The 27203-nt window shown below is 48.2% G+C and overlaps 1 long non-coding RNA gene across 1 annotated transcript; it reads left to right on the forward strand.

Moving 5' to 3' along the window:
* The first annotated feature begins 585 nt into the window (after positions 1–585).
* LOC141060759 (uncharacterized) lies at positions 586–26946 on the forward strand. Its single transcript, XR_012222761.1, has 3 exons — positions 586–715; positions 807–875; positions 26452–26946. It is a non-coding gene; the product is annotated as an uncharacterized lncRNA (long non-coding RNA).
* Positions 26947–27203: the final 257 nt, after the last annotated feature.

Genomic DNA, 27203 nt, shown 5'->3' on the forward strand with positions numbered 1-27203 from the left:
TTAATTCTGCTCTTCACCTTCCTACTGGGGAACCCCTACTCACTCAGTACAGTATTCACTATTCACTGATAGATCATACTATCAGGTTTACCATAATAATCGTTCGATTCTCTATGTAGTAGTGAGCATTTGAGAGATAAGGAAAGGACTCCCCTATATACCTCAAGAGAGATGTGGGTATCTCTATGTGAGCCTTTATTTCATTGTTAATGAATGTGAGCAATATGCCCAGACACAAGCATTAAGATAGACCACTTATTAAGCGCTCTATGCTGGATGATATACAAGGGAATCAGTGCCTGTATTACATTATGAGGTTAAAACGCCCCTTACACAGACAGGTGCAAGAGTGCTACTAAATAATCAATGCCTAGATGGCATTGGGGGGGTTAAAGCGCTCCTTAAACAGACAAACACCAAAGGGCCACTTAAGAACCGATGCCTATTAGGGGGTTAAAACACTCCTGATACAGAGAAGCACATAAGCGCCACTAAAGGATTCTCTCACAGCACATGCGCCCTACAGCTCAGCTTGTTCCCTGAGCAGGAGATCTCTCAGACGCCCAGGTTTCCACAGCACAGGGGCCAAGGGTGCGGTCATGTGACCGTGATGACATTCAGGCCGGGATAAAAACTCGGAAGTTTAGCCCACAGCCATGGTCTCCTCCCCACAGAGAGCGGCACAACCCAAACTCCGAGAGAGACAGCATCCGAGGTAGGACAGAGGACATTAACCCCTGCAGCGCTATACCCCTGCAGCACTTCATGATACTACCTGCTTTCTTGACATGTCCCCCTCTCCACAGCGCAATACCAGAAGCGACGAGGTCGCCATACCTACAGCGCTACATACACCAGAAGATTTATCACCCCAGGTGGGCTATATGACATTTAACCCTCACATTGCCTCATTCTACAACTGGCTTATGTGGCATCCTCATTTACAGTGCAATACCATAGCAACGGATGTCACCTATTACCTGCACTTAGAGTTGAGCGAAACGGGTCGAAAAAATTCAAAAGTCGGCGACTTTCGCCAAAGTCGGGTTTCATGAAACGAAACCCGACCTTAGCGTGAGGTCGGCCACGAGGTCGGCGACCATCGCGCCAAAGTCGCGTTTCAAAAGATGCTTTTGCGCCCTTTTTCAGCCAATCTGGAAGATCGGACACTGTGGGCAACGTGATGATATAGGCAGCGGTTACCACCATGTTTGTGAAGGGCATGCAAGTGATTGGCTTGTTTGTGTGGTGTCACAGGGGGTATAAAAGGGCGGGGACGCCGACCGCCATCTTACTTCTGCTGATCTCAGAATAGGGAGAGCTTCTGCTGCTGCTGATTCTGTAGGGAGAGCGTTAGGCAGGGAAGAAGATACCAAAAACTACTTCTGCTGCTAGCGATTTTGCCTGTTCAACACACCAGTTACTGTGCAGTGCAAGGGGAGGCTATATTTTGGTGCATCAGCTCTGTTGGTTATTAGGCTGCCTTTTAAGGCTCCGCGATAGCTGCATTGCTGTTTTCACACTGCTGAGCAAATTGCTTTTTTCAAGGCAATCCAAATTTTATTGTTTTTGTCCTGGTCAGTTACTGAGCGTTCATTTTTTCACACACCGTACAGCGGTGTACGCTCCTCACACAGTACCGTGTACCGGCTGTTATCACGGCCAAATTGAAGCTGTGTGTGACTCTGTAAGGAAAAGCCAAGGAGTTTGTCCGTTCTTACAGACATACACTCTAGGGAGATACCAATTCTGCCCAATTCGATATACACCTTGTAGTTAGTCATACACTAGGCAATTTCTGCCTGTCACATTGCGGTGTAATCTGTCCTGGGCCAGAGACAATAGTTCAGCGGCCAAATTGAAGCTATCTGTGTGTGACTCTGTGAGAAAAAGCCGAGGAGTTTGTCCGTTCTTACAGACCTACACTCTAGGGAGATACCAATTCTGCCCAATTCAATATACACCTTGTAGTTAGTCATACACTAGGCAATTTCTGCCTGTCACATTGCGGTGTAATCTGTCCTGGGCCAGAGACAATAGTTCAGCGGCCAAATTGAAGCTATCTGTGTGTGACTCTGTAAGAAAAAGCCGAGGAGTTTGTCTGTTCTTACAGACCTACACTCTAGGGAGATTCCAATTCTGCCCAATTCTATATACTGTACACCTTGTAGTTAGTCATACACTAGGCAAATTCTGTCTGTCACATTGCGGTGTAATCTCTACTGGGCCTGAGACAATAGTTCAGCATCCTCCAATCTGCAGTGAGCTTCAAATTCTCTCCAATACTATATACATCTTCTGCCTTCTCATACACCAGCCAATTTCTGCCTGTCACATTGCGGTGTAATCTGTCCTGGGCCTGAGACAATAGTTCAGCGTCCTCCAATCTACAGTGAGATTCAAATTCTCACCAATACTATATACAGCTTCTGCCTTCTCATACACCAGCCAATTTCTGCCTGTCACATTGCGGTGTAATCTCTACTGGGCCTGAGACAATAGTTCAGCGTCCTCCAATCTACAGTGAGATTCAAATTCTCACCAATACTATATACAGCTTCTGTCTTCTCGTACACCAGCCAATTTCTGCCTGTCACAATGCGGTGTAATCTCTACTGGGCCTGAGACAATAGTTCAGCCTCCTCCAATCTACAGTGAGATTCATATTCTCACCAATACTATATACAGCTTCTGCCTTCTCATACACCAGCCAATTTCTGCCTGTAACATTGCGGTGTAATCTCTACTGGGCCTGAGACAATAGTTCAGTGTCCTCCAATCTACAGTGAGATTCAAATTCTCACCAATACTCTATAGACCCTTTACCTTGTTTTACAGTACCATATAGCTGTTGTTATTTTGGGTACCTTTTTCAAAAAAATGAAGAAGTATGGTGGAAGAGGCTGTGGAAGTGGGCAGGGGTTGTCAGCTGGTCCTGATGGTGGTGTTTGTGGTGGTGCTTTTGCTGGTTGTGGCAAAAGCACAATAGCACCTAAGGCAGGAGGTGGTGAACCGGCGTCATTGTCTGGCTCCACAAGGCCTTGTAGGCTCCCTTTTCTGGGAGTAGGTAAACAGCTTTTAAAGCCGGAGCTTCAGGAACAAGTTTTGGCTAACATTGCTGACACAGCCTCCAGTTCTATCGCCTCCTCTTCTGAAGTTTCAAAAAATAAAACCACTGCGTCGTCAGTGGATGCTCCTGGTCAGGAACAATACCTTTCCTTGCATCCTTCACCCCTACCAAAAGTGAAGGATGCGGCAGGCCACACTACAGATTACTCCATGGAGCTCTTTTCTCATACCATGCCTGGGTTATCAAGTCAAATCGTGAATTCCCCAGTCCAAGATGAATCTGACATGGAGTGCACTGATGCACAGCCACTGCTAGATTTATCTGTTGGTACATTTACTCAGAGCACTACATTGTCCTCGCAGTGTACTGAGCCAGAATCTGACGCTGATGAAACTCAGGTGCCCTTTCCCGCATACTATACCACCATACACGGTGACACAGAGGAAGGTGCACATGACATTGAAGAGGAGGTGATGGATGACCCAGTTGTTGACCCAGATTGGCATCCATTGGGGAAGAGGGTGCCGCTGCCAATAGCTCAGAAGAGGAGGAGCATCCGCAGCAGGCATCGACATCGCAACAGCTGTTATCTGGCAGGCCCAGAGCAGTCCAAAAGCGGGTTACAAAAACCAAAACAGTTGCAGGACAGCTTGGCCAGACAGTCAAAATAGCACAGCGTGCAAGGCCTCAAAATGTCTTCCATAGTAGGAAGAGTGCTGTGTGGCACTTTTTTGAACGAAATCCTAACGATCAGGCAAAGGTTATCTGTAAGAAGTGCTCAAAGACCTTTAGCCGAGGGAAAAATCTGAGAAATTTGAATACCAGTTGCATGCTTAGACATCTAACCACCATGCACTTGCAAGCGTGGACGGACTACCAAACCTCACGTACCACATGTGCAACTGCTCCCAAAGAAGGTAGTCAGCAACGCTACATTGTTTCCCCCACTGTAAGCCCACCGGTTAGCACACCACCAGCAGCAAATGTTGAGGTGTCGTCGCAAGGCCAAAGCAGTCAGGGAATCACAATGTTATATCAACGAAAGACTGAATCTAGGCCATCAGAAAGAACACCAACTCCATCACCATCATCAACTCTCTCTCAGTCCGCCATGTCCACCGCTAGTTCCACCATATGCAGCTCTCAAGTCCAGCTCACTTTACCAGAGACTATGTGTAGGACAAGAAAGTACTCATCATCTCATCCGCGTACACTGGGTTTGAACGCCCACATTTTCAAACTAATCTCGTTAGAGGTGATGCCCTACCGGATGGTTGAAAGCACAGCTTTCCGCGAACTCATGGCCTATGCAGTATCATGCTATGACCTACCCAGTCGCCACTTCTTTTCTCGCAAAGCCATCCCAGCCCTCCACCTTCATGTGAAAGACCACATTGTCCATGCACTCAAGCAATCAGTGAGTGGAAAGGTGCACCTCACAACTGATGCATGGTCCAGTATGCATGGCCAGGGCCGTTACGTGTCCATCACTGCGCACTGGGTTAATGTGGTGGATGCAGGATCCACAGGGGACAGCGGTGGTGGGACAGTGCTGCCTAGCCCACGGTAAAGGAAACAGTTGGCTGTAGGCGTTCGACCCTCCTCCTCCTCCTCCAGAAGCGAAAGCTCGTCCATAGAGCGCAGTCGCACGAGCACTCCATCCGCAGCTGCCAGTGTTGCACACGAGGTGTCCTCCTATCGATCAGCTAGTGGAAAGCGTCAGCAGGCTGTTTTGCAGATGATGTGTTTGGGCGACAGACACACCGCGGAGGTACTGGCCGACTACTTTCAGCGACAAACTGAGTCATGGCAGGGCAGTCTACATCTTGAGGCAGGCAAGGTAGTTAGTGATAACGGCCGGAATTTTGTGGCAGCCATAGCCCATTCAAAACTCAGACGCTTACCTTGCATGGCTCACACCTTGAACCTGGTGGTGCAGTGCTTCCTCAATAATTATCCGGAGTTAACAGGCCTGCTCCATAAGGTTCGAAGACTGTGCTCACACATCCGCCATTCGCCGGTACACTCAAGTCGTATGCAGAAGCTGCAGCGATTGCTCCACCTTCCCAAGCACCGCCTAATTATCGATGTTGCAGCAAGGTGGAACTCCAACCTGCACATGGATGAGCGGCTGTGCGAACAGAGGCAGGCTGTAATTCATTTGTGGGAGGATACACGGGCAGGCACTTTGAGGGCCGACATGGAGTTGACAGGTGTGCAGTGGTCGAAGCTGAAAGACCTCTGTAAAGTCCTTCAGTGTTTTGAGGAATGCACAAGGCTGGTAAGCGCAGACGATGCCATCATAAGCATGAGCATCCCACTCATGCATCTGCTCATGCAAACTTTGACGCACATTAAGTAGCACGCACTGCAGCCGAGGTAGATGAGGAGGAAGAGGAGGAGGGAAGCCTTGATGACAGTCAGCCATTGTCTGCTCCGGGACCTCTCCTGGACGAGGTGGAGGAAGAGGTGGAGGAGGAGGATGATGGGGATGATTATTTAGGGGAGGAGGATGCTTCTCGTGGGGCAAGAGAAAATGTTGGCATGGCAAGGTCTGGTACAGGGTTTGTGCGTGACTGGAGGGATGTGTATTTGCCAGAAAGTGCTCCTCCACCCAGCACTCGCAGTGCATCATTGACACCGGGAACATTGGCCCACATGTCAGATTATGCCTTGCAGATCCTAAAAAGGGACCCCCGCATTGTCAAAATGATGAACGATGACGACTACTAGTTGGCCAGCATCCTGGATCCACGCTATAAAGGCAAATTCCAAAACATAATGCCACAGGAGAACCTTGACCTAATATTGGCTAACAAACAAGCAACTCTGGTAAACCAGTTGGTTGAGGCAACCTAGCAGTGATCATTACTACCCGGTGACTACCGAAACTCTACTATAAAAGGGCGACTATGTGATAAAGGCCTTTGTTAGGCCGAAACATCAGCTGTCGCTTCATCACCGTCAAACTTAATAAGAAGTTCACTTTGAGCATATCCCATGTGTGCAGTGATTTCATTTTGAACTCGGTTGGTTGAGGCATTCGCAGCACACAGCAGCGGTGATGGTTCTCACACGAGCTGTAGGGGCCGGGGGCAGATTGGAAGAGGTGTTCGTGGTACACACATCAGAAGTGGCGTTGGAGACAGGGGTTTCATGACCATGTTGTGGACTAATTTTTCAAGTCCCGCTCACACAACTGGTCATACTGCATCGATTGAAAGTGACAGGAGACAGCACTTGTCAACTATGGTTACAAACTACTTCTCATCCCATATCGATGTTCTCCCTCACAGGTCATTCCCATTTGACTATTGGGTCGCTAAACTGGACACCTGGCCTGAATTGGCACAATATGCCTTACAGGAGCTCGCTTGCCCAGCTGCATGTGTGCTATCAGAAAGAGTCTTCCGTGCAGCTGGATCAATCCTGACAGAAAAAAGGACCCGTCTGTCGACCCAAAATGTGGATGATCTAACCTTCATTAAAATGAACCATGCATGGGTTTCCAAGGATTTTGTCCCACCTTACCCTGATGACACATAGGTTGCCAGAAAAATGGCTCGCTTTAGTCCTTCTCGTCCTCGGACTTGACCAATTTCGCCTTTAGCAGCAGCTGAATGTCCCAGATCAACATACGCCATTTTGTAAACCTCCCTAACTGGGCTGCCTCCCCCCTCATGGCCGGGGTCACCACCTAGCGCACACAACCGTGCGAGTGCCATTGCCCTGGACAGGTGGGTTGGCCGACTCTTGGGTGCGGGCACTGGCACAGGGTCCCTCATAGTGCAATCAAGTGTCTCTGACGGTGGGGGTGCACACCCGCCGTCAGACACACCGCCGTACTATGAGGGGCCCAGTGCCAGTACCGACACCCACGAGTGTGCCCCCCTTGCTTGAGCAGGGCCACAGCATTTGCAATGTTTACCTCTCCCAGCTCCTCTGCTGTGTAGTTTGGGCTGTCAAATCCTTCACTGGGACTGCCACTATAAATTTGTTGAACTGATAGAAGATGGTTAAGACGTAGCTATGCCCTGTCCTGCTTGCCGGGCTCTAGCTTCAGATGATCAATGGCTTCCATTTCTTATGGACGTCGACTCACAATGACATGCAGTGGTGGTTTATCATCAGCTTTCACAGTTTTCCTACTCACAGACGTGTGACATTCCGGCGCACATTTAAAAATGTGCCCTCTCATGTCAATCCCATAGAATCACCTACGGCCTGTGGCTTCTGTCTTTTGCACTCCAAAGTTACGTGACAGATCATGATAGGCAGTGAGCAGCATGTTTACATCTCTCCCTGTGATAAAAATTTGATGGAGATGAGTAACGCTGATGGGATCAATGGTACTGCGATACAGCAACAGTTTCTTCACAAAGTTATGTTTTCGCTGTCTCCACACACAGATTAATTGAGGGTCAGCATCGCCTCTGAGAATTGTGACGGAAGTTTTTCCCGTGATTATTAATTCCTAGATTTCTGCAATCACTAGACTTTATGTCAGTAATTGTATGCATCTCATTTCCTATTGCGGAGAGTCTGGACTGTCTTACTGAGACAGAAATATACAGTGGGGCAAAAAAGTATTTAGTCAGTCAGCAATAGTGCAAGTTCCACCACTTAAAAAGATGAGAGGCGTCTGTAATTTACATCATAGGTAGACCTCAACTATGGGAGACAAACTGAGAAAAAAAAATCCAGAAAATCACATTGTCTGTTTTTTTTTCATTTTATTTGCATATTATGGTGGAAAATAAGTATTTGGTCAGAAACAAAATTTCATCTCAATACTTTGTGATATATCCTTTGTTGGCAATGACAGAGGTCAAACGTTTTCTGTAAGTCTTCACAAGGTTGCCACACACTGTTGTTGGTATGTTGGCCCATTCCTCCATGCAGATCTCCTCTAGAGCAGTGATGTTTTTGGCTTTTCGCTTGGCAACACGGACTTTCAACTCCCTCCAAAGGTTTTCTATAGGGTTGAGATCTGGAGACTGGCTAGGCCACTCCAGGACCTTGAAATGCTTCTTACGAAGCCACTCCTTCGTTGCCCTGGCGGTGTGCTTTGGATCATTGTCATGTTGAAAGACCCAGCCACGTTTCATCTTCAATGCCCTTGCTGATGGAAGGAGGTTTGCACTCAAAATCTCACGATACATGGCCCCATTCATTCTTTCATGTACCCGGATCAGTTGTCCTGGCCTCTTTGCAGAGAAACAGCCCCAAAGCATGATGTTTCCACCACCATGCTTTACAGTAGGTATGGTGTTTGATGGATGCAACTCAGTATTCTTTTTCCTCCAAACACGACAAGTTGTGTTTCTACCAAACAGTTCCAGTTTGGTTTCATCAGACCATAGGACATTCTCCCAAAACTCCTCTGGATCATCCAAATGCTCTCTAGCAAACTTCAGATGGGCCCGGACATGTACAGGCTTAAGCAGTGGGACACGTCTGGCACTGCAGGATCTGAGTCCATGGTGGCGTAGTGTGTTACTTATGGTAGGCCTTGTTACATTGGTCCCAGCTCTCTGCAGTTCATTCACTAGGTCCCCCCGCGTGGTTCTGGGATTTTTGCTCACCGTTCTTGTGATCATTCTGACCCCACGGGGTGGGATTTTGCGTGGAGCACCAGATCGAGGGAGATTATCAGTGGTCTTGTATGTCTTCCATTTTCTAATTATTGCTCCCACAGTTGATTTCTTCACTCCAAGCTGGTTGGCTATTGCAGATTCAGTCTTCCCAGCCTGGTGCAGGGCTACAATTTTGTTTCTGGTGTCCTTTGACAGCTCTTTGGTCTTTACCATAGTGGAGTTTGGAGTCAGACTGTTTGAGGGTGTGCACAGGTGTCTTTTTATACTGACAACAAGTTTAAACAGGTGCCATTACTACAGGTAATGAGTGGAGGAAAGAGGAGACTCTTAAAGAAGAAGTTACAGGTCTGTGAGAGCCAGAAATCTTGATTGCTTGTTTCTGACCAAATACTTATTTTCCACCATAATATGCAAATAAAATGAAAAAAAAACAGACAATGTGATTTTTTGGATTTTCTTTTCTCAGTTTGTCTCCCATAGTTGAGGTCTACCTATGATGTAAATTACAGACGCCTCTCATCTTTTTAAGTGGTGGAACTTGCACTATTGCTGACTGACTAAATACTTTTTTGCCCCACTGTATATGAAGATTTAAAAATACTACCAAAAGTGTATACTGGTGTACGCTTCAAAAACATTTCCTTTTTTCTACTTTTTAGATTGTTGTCTAATCCATACTGAGAACACGGAGATTTTAAATGTTTAAACTATGCTATATATACCTGCAATCCAGTGAAAATGTACCCTTTCTCACCTTTGTCCAATCACGTCTAATCCATACTGGGCCTGATACGATCTGAGCCTGCCTCCTGATCTATAGACATAGGTTTTTAATGTGTAAACTATGCTATACATACCTGTAATCCGGTGATACGTTACTCTTTCTCACCTTTGTCCAATCACGTCTAATCCATACTGGGCCTGAGACCGTCTGAGCCTGCCTCCTGATCTATAGACATAGGTTTTTAATGTGTAAACTATGCTACATACATTCGTGTTATCTGGTGAAACTGTACCCTTTATCAACTTTCTACAATGTTGTCAAATCCATACTGGCCTGAGAACGGCTGCCGAGCTGTTAAGCAAGCTACAGCACCTGTGATTTGGACACGTAATTTTTTCATTTTGTCAGGAATGCCGGTTAGGCCTAATTCCATAATTGCGGTTGACCTGCACTTACTGGGAAATCATCATTCGCGGGGAATAATTGGAATCCCAGATCTCCATCACGAACAGTGTTCAGCTGGTTATTAGCACCTGTAAGCGACAAAAGCTGGTCCTTTCATTGTAGCGCGCATACAGCCCCGAACACGTAAGGGCATGATAGACCTGTTATTGCTCGATCACATGTGCCAGAGCCTCGCGTATCCCTCTCGTTAGCTTGACGCGTACCACGGGGGCATGCCGGAGTCTCGGTCGTTAACGGAATAAAGAGGAGATATCGCTAGCACAACTACAAACGGACATGCCGCACACAGAATCGACAAAGCTTGCAATTAGAGTTGAGCGATACCGTCCGATACTTCAAAGTATCGGATCGGAATGGATCGGCCGATCTTTAAAAAAAGTATCGGTATCGCCGATTCCGATACCGGAAGTCCCATTCAAGTCTATGGGACTTCCGGTATCGGAATAAGAAAAACCCTGTTTTTGCCTTGTACAGCCTCTCTGGGGTCTGTACGGGCCTTTCGGGGGGCTGTGCCGGCCTGCCAGGGGGTCTGTGCAGGCTCCGGTGGTCTGTGCCGGCCTGCCGGGGGGCTGTGCCGGCCTGCCGGTGGTCTGTGCAGGCTCCGGTGGGCTGTGCCGGCCTGCCGGGGGGCTGTGCCGGCCTGCTGGTGGTCTGTGCAGGCTCCGGGGGGCTGTGCCGGCCTGCCGGGGGGCTGTGCCGGCCTGCCGGTGGTCTGTGCAGGCTTCGGGGGTCTGTGCAGGCATCGTCCGATGGGACTACAAGTCCCATCGGGCGATGCCTGCTACCATGACAGTGATTGACACATTAGCCAATGATGGGACAGTAGTAGTCCCATCATCCGGCTAATGTGTTAAATGTTAAAAAAAAAAAAAAAAAAAAAAAACTACATACATACTACATGCATGCTACATACATACTACATGCTACATACATACTACATGCTACATACATACTACATGCTACATACATACTACATGCATGCTACATGCATGCTACATACATGCTACATACATGCTACATACATACTACATACCACATACATACCACATACATACTACATACATACTACATACATACTACATACATACTACATGCATGCTACATACATACTACATACATACTACATACATACTACATGCATGCTACATGCATGCTACATACATGCTACATACATACTAAATGCTACATACATACCACATACATACTACATACATACTACATACATACTACATGCATGCTACATACATACTACATGCTACATACATACCACATACATACTACATACATACTACATGCTACATACATACTACATATATACTACATGCATGCTACATACATACTACATGCTACATACATACCACATACATACTACATACATGCTACATGCTACATACATACTACATATATACTACATGCATGCTACATGCATACTACATACATACTACATGCTACATACATACCACATATATACTACATACATACAATACATTCATACAATACATACATAGACATACAGTACATATAACATAGAGTAACATACTTACCAATACTTGTCACATTGTTCCCCGAAGCCATTGTCTTTTCCGGAATAAATATTAACATAACAAACCACAAAAATACTCACCCACGATCCGAAGCAGTCCACGAGTGTATCCCACGACGATCTTGGGTAGAGAACTGCAGCATCAGCTGTTGCTGCCGTTCTCTACGGGCTGCAGGAATCCAATGACGGAAGGTAGGTATCCTTCCGCACTGTATTCCTCCGCCACTGAAAAAAAAAAAAAAGTCCCTAGTCTCACTTTATGCCATTGCTGCGTGGGAATTTCCCACACAGCAATGGCATAAAGTGAGACTAGGGACTTTTTTTTTTTTTAAGTGGCGGAGGAATACATTGCGGAAGGATACCTACCTTCCGTCATTGGATTCCTGCAGCCCGTAGAGAATGGCAGCATCATCTGATGCTGCAGTTCTCTACCCAAGATCGTCGTGGGACACACTCGTGGACTGCTTCGGATCGTGGGTGAGTATTTTTGTGGTTTGTTATGTTAATATTTATTCCGGAAAAGACAATGGCTTCGGGGAACAATGTGACAAGTATTGGTAAGTATGTTACTCTGTTATATGTACTGTATGTCTATGTATGTATTGTATGAATGTATTGTATGTATGTAGTATATATGTGGTATGTATGTAGCATGTAGTATGTATGTAGTATGCATGTAGCATGCAGTATGTATGTAGCATGCATGTAGTATATATGTAGTATGTATGTAGCATGTAGCATGTATGTAGTATGTATGTGGTATGTATGTAGCATGTAGTATGTATGTAGCATGCATGTAGTATATATGTAGTATGTATGTAGCATGTAGTATGTATGTAGTATGTATGTGGTATGTATGTAGCATGTAGTATGTATGTAGCATGCATGTAGTATGTATGTAGTATGTATGTAGTATGTATGTAGTATATATGTGGTATGTATGTAGCATGTAGTATGTATGTAGTATGTATGTGGTATGTATGTAGCATGTAGTATGTATGTAGCATGCATGTAGTATATATGTAGTATGTATGTAGCATGTAGTATGTATGTAGTATGTATGTGGTATGTATGTAGCATGTAGTATGTATGTAGCATGCATGTAGTCTGTATGTAGCATGCATGTAGTATGTATGTAGTATGTATGTAGCATGCATGTAGTATGTATGTAGTATGTATGTAGTATGTATGTAGCATGTAGCATGTATGTAGTATGTATGTGGTATGTATGTAGCATGTAGTATGTATGTAGTATGTATGTAGCATGCATGTAGTATGTATGTAGCATGCATGTAGTATGTATGTAGCATGCATGTAGTATGTATGTAGTATGTATGTAGCATGCATGTAGTATATATGTAGTATGTATGTAGCATGTATGTAGTATGTATGTGGTATGTATGTAGCATGTAGTATGTATGTAGCATGCATGTAGCATGCATGTAGTATGTATGTAGCATGCATGTAGTATGTATGTAGCATGCATGTAGTATGTATGTAGCATGCATGTAGTATGTATGTAGTATGTATGTAGTATGTATGTAGTATGTATGTAGTATGTATGTAGCATGTAGCATGTATGTAGTATGTATGTGGTATGTATGTAGCATGTAGTATGTATGTAGCATGCATGTAGCATGCATGTAGTATGTATGTAGCATGCATGTAGTATGTATGTATGTAGTATGTATGTAGCATGCATGTAGTATGTATGTAGTATGTATGTAGTATGTATGTAGCATGCAGTATGTATGTAGCATGTATGTAGCATGTATGTAGTATGTATGTAGTATATATGTAGTATGTATGTAGCATGTAGTATGTATGTAGCATGCATGTAGTATGTATGTAGCATGTAGTATGTATGTAGCATGCATGTAGTATATATGTAGTATGTATGTAGCATGTAGTATGTATGTAGTATGTATGTAGTATTTTTTTTTTTTTTTTTTTTTTTAACATTTAACACATTAGCCGGATGATGGGACTACTACTGTCCCATCATTGGCTAATGTGTCAATCACTGTCATGGTAGCAGGCATCGCCAGATGGGACTTGTAGTCCCATCGGACGATGCTTGCACAGACCCCCGGACATCAGCACAGCCCCCCGGCAGGCCGGCACAGACCCCCACAGGGTGCACAGACCACCGGCAGGCCGGCACAGCCCCCCGGCAGGCCGGTACAGACCCCCACAGGGTGCACAGACCACCGGCAGGCCGGCACAGCCCCCCGGCAGGCCGGTACAGAGCCCCACAGGGTGCACAGACCACCGGCAGGCCGGCACAGCCCCCCGGCAGGCCGGTACCGACCCCGGGCAGTCAACACAGCCCCCCGGCAGGCCGGCAGAGACCCCCGGAAGGCCCGAAATGACGGCGCATCATGATGCGCACACACCGCGCATCATGATGACGTCAGGCCGTCAATCAACTTTGAACTTCCGATTCCGATGCCGAATTCCGATATTGAAAAAATATCGGAAGTCGGTATCGGAATTCCGATACAGCAAGTATCGGCCGATACCCGATACTTGCGGTATCGGAATGCTCAACACTACTTGCAATCTGTCCATCTTTTCTGTAGCTTGTATGGTTGTGGTTTCCCGGGTGGAGTCCAATTAAGCCATAGGCTCCACTCCTGGTGGTGCCCTTTTGGACATTCCTTTAAGGTTCAGCTTTGCAATCATACATCCCCCGGAAACCAAACACTTTGCCTTCATGGATGCAGTTTGGAGGTTCGTGGGAATAACGCCGCCCCATCGGCAGTTGGCACAATTTATTGGTGGGAAGTCCAACGGTATATGATCGTGTTCGATTTCAGAATTTTTTTTTTTTTTTGGTTTGTATTTTACATTTTTATTCCAGCCTTTCTGGACTTCATAAGGGCATGACAAGCCTATATCTGTGTCTCCTCCACCTCCTCCTTTTACTCCTCCACCTCTTTTCTAAATGTAGTTGCCCTTTTCCATATGTTATTTTTGTCTTCTGAGCATTTTGTCTGCTTTGGGACTCCTTTAAAGGTGTTTTGTAATTGTTTTCTATGTGTTTGTATGTGTTTGTGTTTGCCTGCCATTGTTTTCAATGGGGTTCGGCGGTGTTCTTCGAACGTTCGATGAACATTCGACGAACTTGCCTCCTGTGCGACGAACCAAAACACTAGCGGGGTGGCTCAACACTACTCCTGATATATAGAAGTACATTTTTAATGTTTAAACTATGCCTTATATACCTGGTATCTGGTGATACTGTACCCTTTCGGCCAGGAAGTTCTCCTCCAACAAAAAACTCTAAGTGTATCATTGACACCTGGAACATTGTCCCACATGTGTGATTATTTCTTGCGGATCTTCTTGTTATATTGTGGTGTGGTCCATCCTGAGCGTGTGAGTGTCTATGGGTTACTCCTGCAATTTAGATGTACATTTAAAAATTACCCCAACACTGTATACAGCTCTACGCTTGGGATACATTACTCATTTATTGCTTGTTATATTCTGGTCTAACCCAAACTGACCAAGTGAGAGTTATTTTCTGACTGTGGAAATAAATACTGAAATTGACAACAATGACACCTACACTGTGTACAGCTGTAATCTTGAGATCCATTGCCATTTTACGGCTTTTTAGATTGTGTTGTAATCCAATACTGAGCCTGAGAGTGTCTGTGTGTGCCTCCTCAAATATCTACGGAGATTTAGAATGTTTAAACTATACTATATATACCTGCTATCTGATGATACTGTATACTTTGTCTAATTTTTATATTCTTGTCTAATCCATACTGAGCCTGTGAGCGTCTCTTTGTGACTGATGGAATATATAGGGAGATTGACAATTATCCTTTGACTGAATAGAGCTGTACGCTTCTGATACAGTGCCATATATCTGATGTTATTTTGGGTCTATTTTCTGCAAAATTTTGAAGTTTGGTGGAACAGGCCGCGGACATGGGCGTGGGGGGGGCATCTGGTGCTGATGGTGGTGGTGCATTTGCTGTTAGTGGCAAAAGCATAATAGCAGCTAAGGCAGGAGGTGTTGAGCCTGCGTCATGGTCTGGCTCCGGAACGCCTGGAAGGCTACCTTTTCTGGGAGTAGGTTAACCGCTTTTAAAGGCGGAGCATGAGGAACTAGTTTTGGCTTACATTGCCGAAACAGACTCCAGCAAATATGCCCTCCTCTTCTGAAGTTTCAAAAAATGCAAGCACTGAGTCGTCAAGTGCTGGCTCCTAGTCAGGAAGAACCCCTTTCCTTGTGTCCTTGACCCCCACCAAAAATGAATGATGCAGCAGGCCACACTTCACATTAGTCCATGTAGCTCTTTCTATCATACCATGCCTGGATTATCAAGTCAAATCGTGAATTCCCAAGTCCAAGATGAATCAGACATGGAGTGTGGGTGGCCAGCCAGGGCAGTGGGGTTAATTGGTACCGGCCGGTGTCTCACAGGGATGTGTCACGGTTGTGGAGACCCGTTCTGTGGCAATCGGCGTCCATGCAAAGGGGTGAATTATGCTTATAGGTGAATGATACGTGACGCCACCTGTGGTTTCTGATTAGATTGACCAGCGCTGCAGTGTCGCTTCTCTGGGACAGATGTTGTAGTGCAGATAAGATGTAGAAGCCCTGCACAGGTAGGGCCGTAGACGCAGGGCAGAAAAAGAGTTGGTAGATGGTGTGCAGTGCAGGATGTAGCAGAGCCGGGCGCCGGGTGCAGGAGAAAGATGACAGACACAGTCGTGCAGTTCCTTTACCTGTACTTGGTAAGTGCCATCCTGGACCCAGAGTACAGATGGAGAAGGAGTTGGTCAGCCTGGAAGCCAATTTCGAATTCTCTCTCTGCAGATAGGTAGTGTGGCCTCCGTTCTAGCGCTTATCTGAGGTACTCGCAGTGCTGAGTTCAATGAAGTTTCCCCTGTTGACTCTCTTTTGGAACTTTCTCATATGGCAGGCAGCCGTAGCCTTTTCCTTCTGGCTCCCACACCTCGATGCTGGGGCCTCCGAGCCTTAGTTGGGTACAGAGCATTTACAGCTGCTAATTCCTCCGGTTCCTGCTGCAGGAACGTCAGTGTCCCTACAAACTCTGAGACCAGAATCCGGACCATGCGCTCCAGCTAGGAGTGAGCCTTAACTCTGCTCATCCTCCAGCTCCCCTTCTCACGTCCTCACTCTTCCCCTTCCCTGCACAGAGTGCCCTAACTTACCTCCTCCCGACCACAGAAAGCAGCTCCTCAGCAGTCAGGTTCAGAGGTCTCCCTGCTGGCCTGGAGTGGGAAATGTGTTGTGTGTTGGTTGAACTGCTAGAGAGATCCTTCGGTGCTCCCAAGCATGACATCACACTCCCTAGGAGGAAGGTAATGCCACTGTGGCGACCTTACTCCTGGGGACTCCACAAGTGCACTGATGCCCAGCCACTGCTAGATGATTCTGCTGGTACATTGACCCAGACCACTACATTCCCCTCACACTCTACACAGCCAGAATCTGACCCAGAGGAAACTCAGGTTCCCCTTCCCGCATGCTATACCACCTTACAAGAGACAAAGAGGAAGGTGCAGATGAAAGTGCAGATTCCTTGAGCAGGTGAGGGGCATACTCATGGGCGACGGCACTGGCACAGGGCCCCTCATAGTACGCAAAAGTGTCTCTGCCGGTGGGAGGGCCTAACCACCGTCAGACACACCGCCCACCGTCAGACACATCGCCACACACCTCCGTACTATGAGGGGCCCTGTGCCAGTGCCATCGCCAACGAGTGGGCCCCCCTGCTTGCTCCGGATCACAGCACTTGCAAAGTTGAAATACTTACCTCTCCCTGCTCCACCGCCATGACGTCTTCCGCGTGTCCTGACAGTGATATTCTGATCAGAGAGCACAATGACATCACGTCTGTACGCCCTCTGCCTAAACAGCCAAGTGCAGTGAGATGGAAGATGGGGTCGATGAAGAGTCAAGACTAGCACAGGTATTCCCTAGCGAGGAGACTTATTTAATTGTTTTCAATGTTGGGACAGCAATTTTTGGGGAGCACTATACTCTGGAGAATGATATATGGGGCCCACCACACACTGGAGCATTGCAAAGGTGGACAGCAGACATCAGACAGACATCAGAGCAGCATTTACAGGGCCCATTATACACTGGAGCATTAGAAATGGGGCCCATTATATATGGAGCATTATTTGGGCCCATAAGCCAGTGGAGCTTCATCCATGGGGACCAACATATACTGTTGCATTATGTGGAGCTCATCATATACTGTTTGAAACATTATATGGGACCAATGATTCTGCATGGAGAAATATATGGGCCTCATTACTCTGTATAGTGCACTATGCGGTGGCCATAATACTGTATGGAGTAAGATACTGTCCATTTTTGGATCTGCTGGAGAATTTAAAATGGATATCAGTCATGAGATGTAAAAAGTGAAGTATTTTTCATTGTACTATACCGCTATTTCTCTGCCGTATCGGAGCATCATGAGTTGTGGTATGTGTTAAAGGGGCGCTCTTTGGCCCTGGGCCCACGAAAACCTGGAGCCAGCCCTACCCCTCCACAACTTTAGCCAAATAACCCCCAGTTTTCAGTGCGTAACTATTATTATGAAGTAAATTAAGGTTGACAAGCTTCAGTAATAAAAATTGATGTTTTTGCCATTCAAATGGAACCTGTAGGTGTGTTTCCTGTACTCTCATTGCCGACTTTGCTTCCCCATTGACTTGCATTGGGTTTCGTGTTTCAGTCGGCCTTCGTCTTTTCACGATAATCGGCCGATTTCGTTCGACCCGACTTTTGAGAAAGTCGGGTTTCATGAAACCCGACTCGACCCGAAAAAAGGCAAAGTCGCTCATCTCTACCCGCACTGCAAAATTCTACTGATATATACCGCAGGCCTGCAGAGCCAGCTACACAGGTACCTAAATTAATTGAGCACAGCACCTTTCCTTTAAAACTTGTGCATATGTGGGGAGGAGGACCCCCATACAGTGATTGGGCTGGAACCAGGGGGACCGCCATCAGGGTTGTTGAAGAAACCACATCAGGGGGATTACAAAGGGAGACATGCGACTGAAGTTGTCAGGGCAACAGGGGACGGGGCGAGGGTAAAAGGAGCAGGGGACGCGCTGAGGTGGCAGTTGGAAGAGTGCCTGACAGGGGAGAGAGAGCCGTGTGGCAGGGAGAGGACTGTGGCAACTGACGGTGTGGGGAAGAGAGACAGGCAGGAGACTGTCAAAGGAAGATTTGAGACTGTCCGAAGAGCGACGCATAAGAGACTCTCCCCGGGAGTCCCTCCTCGGATACATACAGATAAATTGACGCCCGCTGATTCACTCCGTGCTGTGACAGGACCGGGATCTCAGGCGACCGCTGCGACAAGACAGCAATCCGGTATAGTGACCAGGACACTGCCCCCCTGTTTTCTCCCACAGCTGCGACCCCGTCATTACCGACCTCAGGGGACGCCACCTCGCTATAGGCGGCCGCAGAGCCCCTGTCCCGCTTACTGAGGGGACACTGAGCAGAGTTTGTTAAGATTTTACGTTTTTGAACTGCGTCATGACCTGGCTGGGGGACGGGCGCCTCTAAACGGATGCCTGGGAGATTTATCCCCCCGAACAGTTTCTTCAGGGCCTGTTGTGCCCCACCATCCCCATTTCTTCAGGGCCTATTGCGCTCCACCATTCCAGCTTCTTCAGGGCCCGTTGCACCCCACCATTCAGTTTCTTTAGGGCCGGTTGCGCCCCATCGTTCCAGTTTCTTCAGGGCCTGTTGCGCCCCATCGTTCTGGTTTCTTCAGGGCCCGTTGCGCCCCACCGTCCAGTTTTCTTCAGGGCCTGCTGTGCCCCACCATTCCAGCTTCTTCAGGGCCCGTTGCGCCCCACCGTTCAGTTTCTGTAGGGCCGGTTGCGCCCCATCGTTCCAGTTTCTTCAGGGCCTGTTGCGCCCCATCGTTCTGGTTTCTTCAGGGCCCGTTGCGCCCCACCGTCCAGTTTTCTTCAGGGCCTGCTGTGCCCCACCGTTCCAGTTTCTTCAGGGCCGGACGAACCCAAGTCCTTCCGGGAAATCGTGGATTACAAGGCAGCCAAATCTGCAATCCCTGAGTGGACGTGAACTCGAGCGACGCCCGGAAGGCTAAGTGCATTTTAGAGAATAAGGACCCTTTTTGTTTGAATGTTTGTTTTACGAGTCCCTGCGAGGACAAATAGGTGTTTCCCCTTTTGTTTGATCGAAGCAGTTTAGCCCTTGCGGCTTTAAACTTATAAAAGTTTATTTCACCCCACATTCAGTCTCGTGTCTCGTCACTGCATCCTGTGAGCCTGCTCGAACCCTACACTTGGCGTAGTCGGCAGGATGCAGTCTCCGAGCGCGGACAGTGGTGGCCCCGAACATGGGGGAGCTGTAAGCTCTGTAAATAATGAGGGTCCCCATACCAGCATTTCATTGGGGGCCATGCTGAACAACCTGCCTAGATTCTCTGGCTCCAATACTATGCTATGGAGCTGGACAGAGCGGATGCGGGGGCTTTTTCGGATGCACCCGATGACCCCTGACCTGGAAGCTGAAGTGGCACTCATGGCCCTAGACGGGGAGGTGCGGAGGTCAGTGATGTTGAAACCTCCGGGGCACCGCAACACTTTTGAAAAGGTGTTGCAGATAGTGGAACAGACCCACGGAGATCCCACTAATGTGGGAGAGTTAAGGACCCGTCTGTTTAGCCGGATGCAGGCAGAGGGGGAGACGATTACTCAGTATATGAATGTACTCCAAGAGTTGCATACGGCTATTGAAAGAAAAGACGGGGTAGGGGTAGGACCTGTTGACATTACCCTACGTGACCTACTGGTGACTGGACTGCGAGATCCACTGATAAAGCAGGCATTACGGGAACAGATCAGAATGAATCCCCAAATAGACTTTTCAGAAGTGGGAAGTCAGGCACGGGTTCGGGAGCAAGAGCAGGGGATGGCGGTCCCCGTGGGGAAGGTCCGAGGTGTGGAGGCCTCCTCGAACACAGTTGAGGAACCTCAATGGGTGGAGGAGATGAAGCGAGAGTTGAGAAATATTAAGAGCGAGTTGGCTGAAGTAAAGAGAAGAACCGAACCGGAGACTGGGCGACCCAGTGTTAATCCCGGTCCCTGGGGGTCACGCTCTTCGCAGGGTGGTCAATCTCTACCAGCCCGGTGTTATGAGTGTGGAGAACCAGGCCACTTCGCCCGAGAGTGTCCGCGGCGTGGGAAATACCCACCCCGGCGGCCATTAAACTAAAGGGCTCCGGACTGGGGGGACGCTGCTCGGAGCCGAAAACCACAACTAGGGGTGGTGGAAGTCCCGAAGATTTGGTAGCAAAGTGTCCTGTAGTTTGGGCAGAAGTAGAGGGCCGGGCCGTCCGGTGTCTGGTGGACACGGGGTCACAAGTAACCACTATGCCCGCAGCGTACTTTCAGCGAAACTTTCCGGAGTCAGCAAGGCCTCAGTGGGGGCCCATGATTAGACTAGTAGCCGCCAACCAACTGCCGGTCCCGGTTGCCGGGGTAGTGTGGGTGCAGGTGACGTTGTGCGGTAAACCCCTTGGCCGCAGAGGGGTGGTGCTGACTCAAGGAGAAGCTGATCAATGACACCCCGTCACCCTAGGCATGAATATTTTAAAAGAGTTTGGTAACTTGTTGCTTAATGATCCCACACAAATGACACTGAAGCAGTGGGGTTCTCGCACGGCTCAGGGACAGGTATTCCAGCAGCTGGTGCGAGGTGCGCGGGTGTATCGGGACTGCCGGGAGGGTGAGGCTCTGGGCAAGGTCATCGCGACAGCGGCACCCCTGCTTGTGCTGCCTCCTGGACAGACAGTGGTGGCCCTGCCAATTCGGGCCCCGATACCTTTGGAAGGCGTAGAGGTGCAGGTGGAGCCGTGTCCCTCAGAGCACTTATCTCCTGGCATACTGGTGGCTCGTTCCCTTGCTACGGTGCGAAAAGGAACCGTCCTGGTCTGCTGCGTTAACCTTGAAGACCGAGATACCATTCTGAAAGCACGGACTGTACTGGCCAAACTAGTAAAGCCTTTAGAAGAAGTGCTGCCCGCTCCTGCGGTTCAATTACGAGTACACCCCGAGGATCCTTGGGAGGTAACAATACGAACCCTACAGGCCCACGAAGTCTCGACACAAGAGAAGGGCCGGAATATTTTGGAGCAGATGCGGGCCGAGCTTTCTGGACTAACTGCGGCCCAACTTTCACAAGTAAAAGCATTGCTGGGACAGTACCATGAAGTATTTGCTAGTCATGAGGACGACTTTGGGTGTACCACCGCCATCACTCATGAGATCCCCACAGCAGGAGCGGCCCCTATCCGAGAACGATATCGACAGATTCCGCCACAACTCTATCAAGAGGTGAAAACTTTGCTGGCTCAGATGCTACAAAAAGGGGTGATACGGGAAAGTCAAAGCCCTTGGGCGGCCCCCATCGTGTTGGTCCGGAAGAAAGATGGTACGCTACGATTCTGTGTGGATTATCGTAAATTGAATGCTTGCACTATCAAAGACTCATACCCACTGCCCCGCATAGAAGAATCTCTGTCTGCATTGGGCAAAGCAACATATTTTTCGACCCTGGACTTGGCCAGTGGGTACTGGCAGGTGCCCATGTCAGAAGAGGACAGAGCTAAGACGGCGTTCATAATGCCCCTGGGACGGTTTGAGTTTAATCGAAAGCCATTCGGGCTGGCCAACGCCCCCGGGACATTTCAGCGATTGATGGAGCGATGTCTAGGGGATCTCAATTTTGAGGCCACGTTGATCTACCTGGACGACATCATTGTCTATGCCGCCTCCTTCGAGGACCACCTGGAGCGGTTGGGACAGGTACTCAGCCGGCTGCAAAAGTACGGGTTGAAGGTGAAGCCTCAGAAGTGCCACCTATTTCGCTCTCAGATTGAGTATCTGGGTCATGTCGTTTCAGCAGAGGGTGTGAGGCCATCCCAGGAGAAGATTGCTGCTATCCAGGAATGGCCTACCCCCGAGACGGTGAAAGACGTGCGGGCTTTTCTGGGGTTAGCTGGATATTACCGTCGTTTCGTAAAGAATTTTGCATGTCGAGCTCGAGCCCTGCATGACCTGCTTGAAGGGGGCTCCCGCAGGGGCCAATGGGCAAAAAATCCAGTGGCAACACCCTCAGGAAGAGGCCTTCCGAGATCTCAAGGCTGCACTCTCGGATACCCCAGTGTTGGTTTATGCGGATTTTTCTCAGCCGTTCATCCTGCACACTGACGGGAGTCTTCACGGGCTAGGAGCTGTGTTGTCACAGGTTCAGGATGGCCGGGAGAGGGTGATTGCTTATGGAAGCCGTTCACTCCATGACTCCGAGCGTAACCCTGATAATTACAGCTCTTTCAAGCTCGAGCTCCTCGCAGTGGTGTGGGCTATGACGGAGAGATTCGCAGAGTACCTAGCGGGCTCCGAGGTGGTAGTGCGAACTGACAATAACCCACTGGCTCATTTGGAAAACGCCAAGTTGGGGGCTTTGGAGCAGCGATGGGTGGCCCGAATGGCGAAGTACAATTACAAGATTATTTACAAAAGAGGTGCCGAGAATGTTCATGCAGATGCTCTCTCTAGGATTCGACATACAACTCCCGGACAGAATCGAGACGAAGAATTAGAAGGAGAGGAAATACCGTTCGCTCTTACCGCTGCCGTGCTCACCAATGTTGATGCAAAAGTATCTTCCCCAGAGGCCCACAGGGGCATCCTGGAACAATCTCGTGATAAGTCGATACAACAGCAACAAGAAGATGAAGAAGTTGGACTTCTCCGGACATGGGTCGCCGCTGGTCAATTACCCACTGATACTCAACGACAAGCTTTGACCCAAGACCTGTCGCTGATGCTGCGACAATGGGAGAGACTGATTATCCGAAAGGGACTACTGTACCGTAAAATCACTTCGCAAACAACCTCAGCGACTGTTTGGCAGGTGGTTACACCCGGAGCACAACTACACGAACTGGCTCGAGAGGCTCACGAAAAAGGGGCCCACTTTGTAGTCAAAAAGACTTTGCAATGGTTACAACAGAAAGTTTATCACCCACGCTTGTCGGCTGTTGTGGACGAAGTTTGCCATACCTGCCGCTTATGTGAATTGGCCAAACCGCCTGCTCAGAGGGCCGCAACACAGACGATTGTGACTTCAGAACCCTTTGAGCTCCTGACGGTGGATTATCTGCACATTGGTCCTGCATTCCAGGGATATGAACACTGCCTCGTCATGGTGGATCATTTCACTAAATTCGCTGTGGTCACCCCTACTCGAGACCAGACCGCGGAGTCAGCCGCCTCCGCAATTTGCAGAAACTTTATACAAGTGTACGGCTGTCCTCAACGCATACATTCCGACCAGGGAGCATGTTTTTTGGGGAAAGTTATGGAGGAACTACATCATCTTAATGGGATTGATAAATCCCGGACCACACCATATCACCCGCAAGGGAATGGGGCTTGTGAGCGATTTAATCGGACATTGATTCAAATGCTACGCACTCTGGAGAGTGACAAGAAAGCTCGTTGGCCTGAATATGTTTCTGAATTAGTGTGGGTTTATAATAATCGGGTATATCGAGTAACGGGCTATACTCCTTATTTCCTGCTGTTCGAACGAGAGGGTAAAGGGATCACGGAGGTAGAGTTGGACCCCGAAGAGCCTCGGCCCTGGACCGGAGTGTCGTCTTGGGTCCGAAATCATCGCCACAGGTTGCAAACTCTTCACCGAATTGTACATACCAAACTTCAAGACTGGGAACACCCCGGGAAGAATACAACCTCCCCTCCCTATCTCCAAAGCGGGGACCGTGTGCTTGTACTAGATCAACGCCCCCAGAATAAACTGGAGTCACGTTGGGAAGAGAGTCCTTATCAGGTACTACGCCGTATCCATTCAGAAGGACCTGTGTACGAAATACGGCCCGAGCAGGATGAAACACTGCCCACTCGCATTGTGCATCGTAATATGTTACGCCTGTGTATTTCTTCCGACCCGAAGCAACTGGAACCCGTCCCGAAGACATCCGAACCGGAGTCCATATGCTGGGACTCAGACGACGAGGATTTCCCTCCAGTTCCCAAGGGCCCTCCACCCAATAATGAGCCAGTTGACACAATTAACCCACCGGCATCTTGCAGCTCACCGACGTCCACCACCCCAGAAGATTCCACCCCAGTCGAACTTAGACGCTCCGAGCGGTCAACAGCCGGCAAACCCCCCGAACGGTATGAACAAGACCAGTTCGTATGGCAACAAATATTGACACCTTTACAGACCAATCTCAATAGACTAACACCCTCTCCCGAGGACTGGCGAGCTTACAGGGTGGGGGAATGTGGGGAGGAGGACCCCCATACAGTGATTGGGCTGGAACCAGGGGGACCGCCATCAGGGTTGTTGAAGAAACCACATCAGGGGGATTACAAAGGGAGACATGCGACTGAAGTTGTCAGGGCAACAGGGGACGGGGCGAAGGTAAAAGGAGCAGGGGACGCGCTGAGGTGGCAGTTGGAAGAGTGCCTGACAGGGGAGAGAGAGCCGTGTGGCAGGGAGAGGACTGTGGCAACTGACGGTGTGGGGAAGAGAGACAGGCAGGAGACTGTCAAAGGAAGATTTGAGACTGTCCGAAGAGCGACGCATAAGAGACTCTCCCCGGGAGTCCCTCCTCGGATACATACAGATAAATTGACGCCCGCTGATTCACTCCGTGCTGTGACAGGACCGGGATCTCAGGCGACCGCTGCGACAAGACAGCAATCCGGTATAGTGACCAGGACACTGCCCCCCTGTTTTCTCCCACAGCTGCGACCCCGTCATTACCGACCTCAGGGGACGCCACCTCGCTATAGGCGGCCGCAGAGCCCCTGTCCCGCTTACTGAGGGGACACTGAGCAGAGTTTGTTAAGATTTTATGTTTTTGAACTGCGTCATGACCTGGCTGGGGGACGGGCGCCTCTAAACGGACGCCTGGGAGATTTATCCCCCCGAACAGTTTCTTCAGGGCCTGTTGTGCCCCACCATCCCCATTTCTTCAGGGCCTATTGCGCTCCATCATTCCAGCTTCTTCAGGGCCCGTTGCACCCCACCGTTCAGTTTCTTTAGGGCCGGTTGCGCCCCATCGTTCCAGTTTCTTCAGGGCCTGTTGCGCCCCATCGTTCTGGTTTCTTCAGGGCCCGTTGCGCCCCACCGTCCAGTTTTCTTCAGGGCCTGCTGTGCCCCACCATTCCAGCTTCTTCAGGGCCCATTGCGCCCCACCGTTCAGTTTCTGTAGGGCCGGTTGCGCCCCATCGTTCCAGTTTCTTCAGGGCCTGTTGCGCCCCATCGTTCTGGTTTCTTCAGGGCCCGTTGCGCCCCACCGTCCAGTTTTCTTCAGGGCCTGCTGTGCCCCACCGTTCCAGTTTCTTCAGGGCCGGACGAACCCAAGTCCTTCCGGGAAATCGTGGATTACAAGGCAGCCAAATCTGCAATCCCTGAGTGGACGTGAACTCGAGCGACGCCCGGAAGGCTAAGTGCATTTTAGAGAATAAGGACCCTTTTTGTTTGAATGTTTGTTTTACGAGTCCCTGCGAGGACAAATAGGTGTTTCCCCTTTTGTTTGATCGAAGCAGTTTAGCCCTTGTGGCTTTAAACTTATAAAAGTTTATTTCACCCCACATTCAGTCTCGTGTCTCGTCACTGCATCCTGTGAGCCTGCTCGAACCCTACACATACGTTGCTCACTTTCATTTACAATGTCTTTCCAGGGTATAATGAAAACAAAAGCAACAGTCAGTCGCCTCACTAATAACGCTATCTAGCTTATCACAAGCATATACAGAATCCAGGTAAAAAACAGAGGCACTCTCTCTAAAATGTTTTTTTTCTATTTCCTCCTTTTCCCCAGTGATTACTGGCACACATTTGTGGCTAATCATGAGTACTTACCTGAATATGAACGGCACTATAAGCAGGATGGATTTGATTCTGACGAATTATGTGTTATAATGGCGTAATTCTCACTCTCTTTCTCTCTCCTCCCAGGAGGACCAGAGTAATCAATCTGCATATAGCCAAAGCTATTATACTCAAATTACCTGGAGCACCTATACCTTCTCACTGCCTTGAATGGTCTCTTACCACACCACAATCTGGAATGTAATATAGAACCGATAGTTCTTATTTTTTCCTGACATGATCTCTGAATGTTTGAAATGGACACCTCTATGAGACACTTCTATGGGCCACTCCTTCGTGGAACGATCACTTATGTCTGTTTTTTCAATTGGAGACTTTGATTGACATGATGATTTTTGTCTTATCCCTCTCCTTTCCTTGATCCTTGGGCATCAGTGGAGAGTAATTATTGTTTTGTTCACTAGTCTGTTTACAATATTTCTAATTGTGATTTTGCTTATGTGTATTCCATACAGTAATCTTTAAGAGATTCTCTGATGAAGGTCCTATGCTGGACCGAAAACATTTAGAATTTAAACTTCACGTGGATGCAAAATAAAAATGAAATTTATTTTCAACAAATATTGAGTGCCAAGTTCATCATCGTTTTTGGAACGGGCTGGATACCCTACTTGTGCACCTACAAGAGGCTATATATTTGAGTGACTTGCTGTTTCTACCATTTGTATCATGAATAGAGGAGTCCCAAGCCATTTGCTTTTAAATTATTTAAATAAAAAATAAAGAACAGTATGGGTTTCCCCCCTATTTTTGACAACCAGACAAGCTATGTCAAACAACTTGTGTGATACTATTATGAGACTGGTAAAAGGCCATGC

The sequence above is a fragment of the Dendrobates tinctorius genome, unplaced genomic scaffold (assembly GCF_039654945.1).
Source record: "Dendrobates tinctorius isolate UK_male_01 unplaced genomic scaffold, ASM3965494v1 ptg000245l, whole genome shotgun sequence".
NCBI classification, from domain to species: Eukaryota; Metazoa; Chordata; class Amphibia; order Anura; family Dendrobatidae; genus Dendrobates; species Dendrobates tinctorius.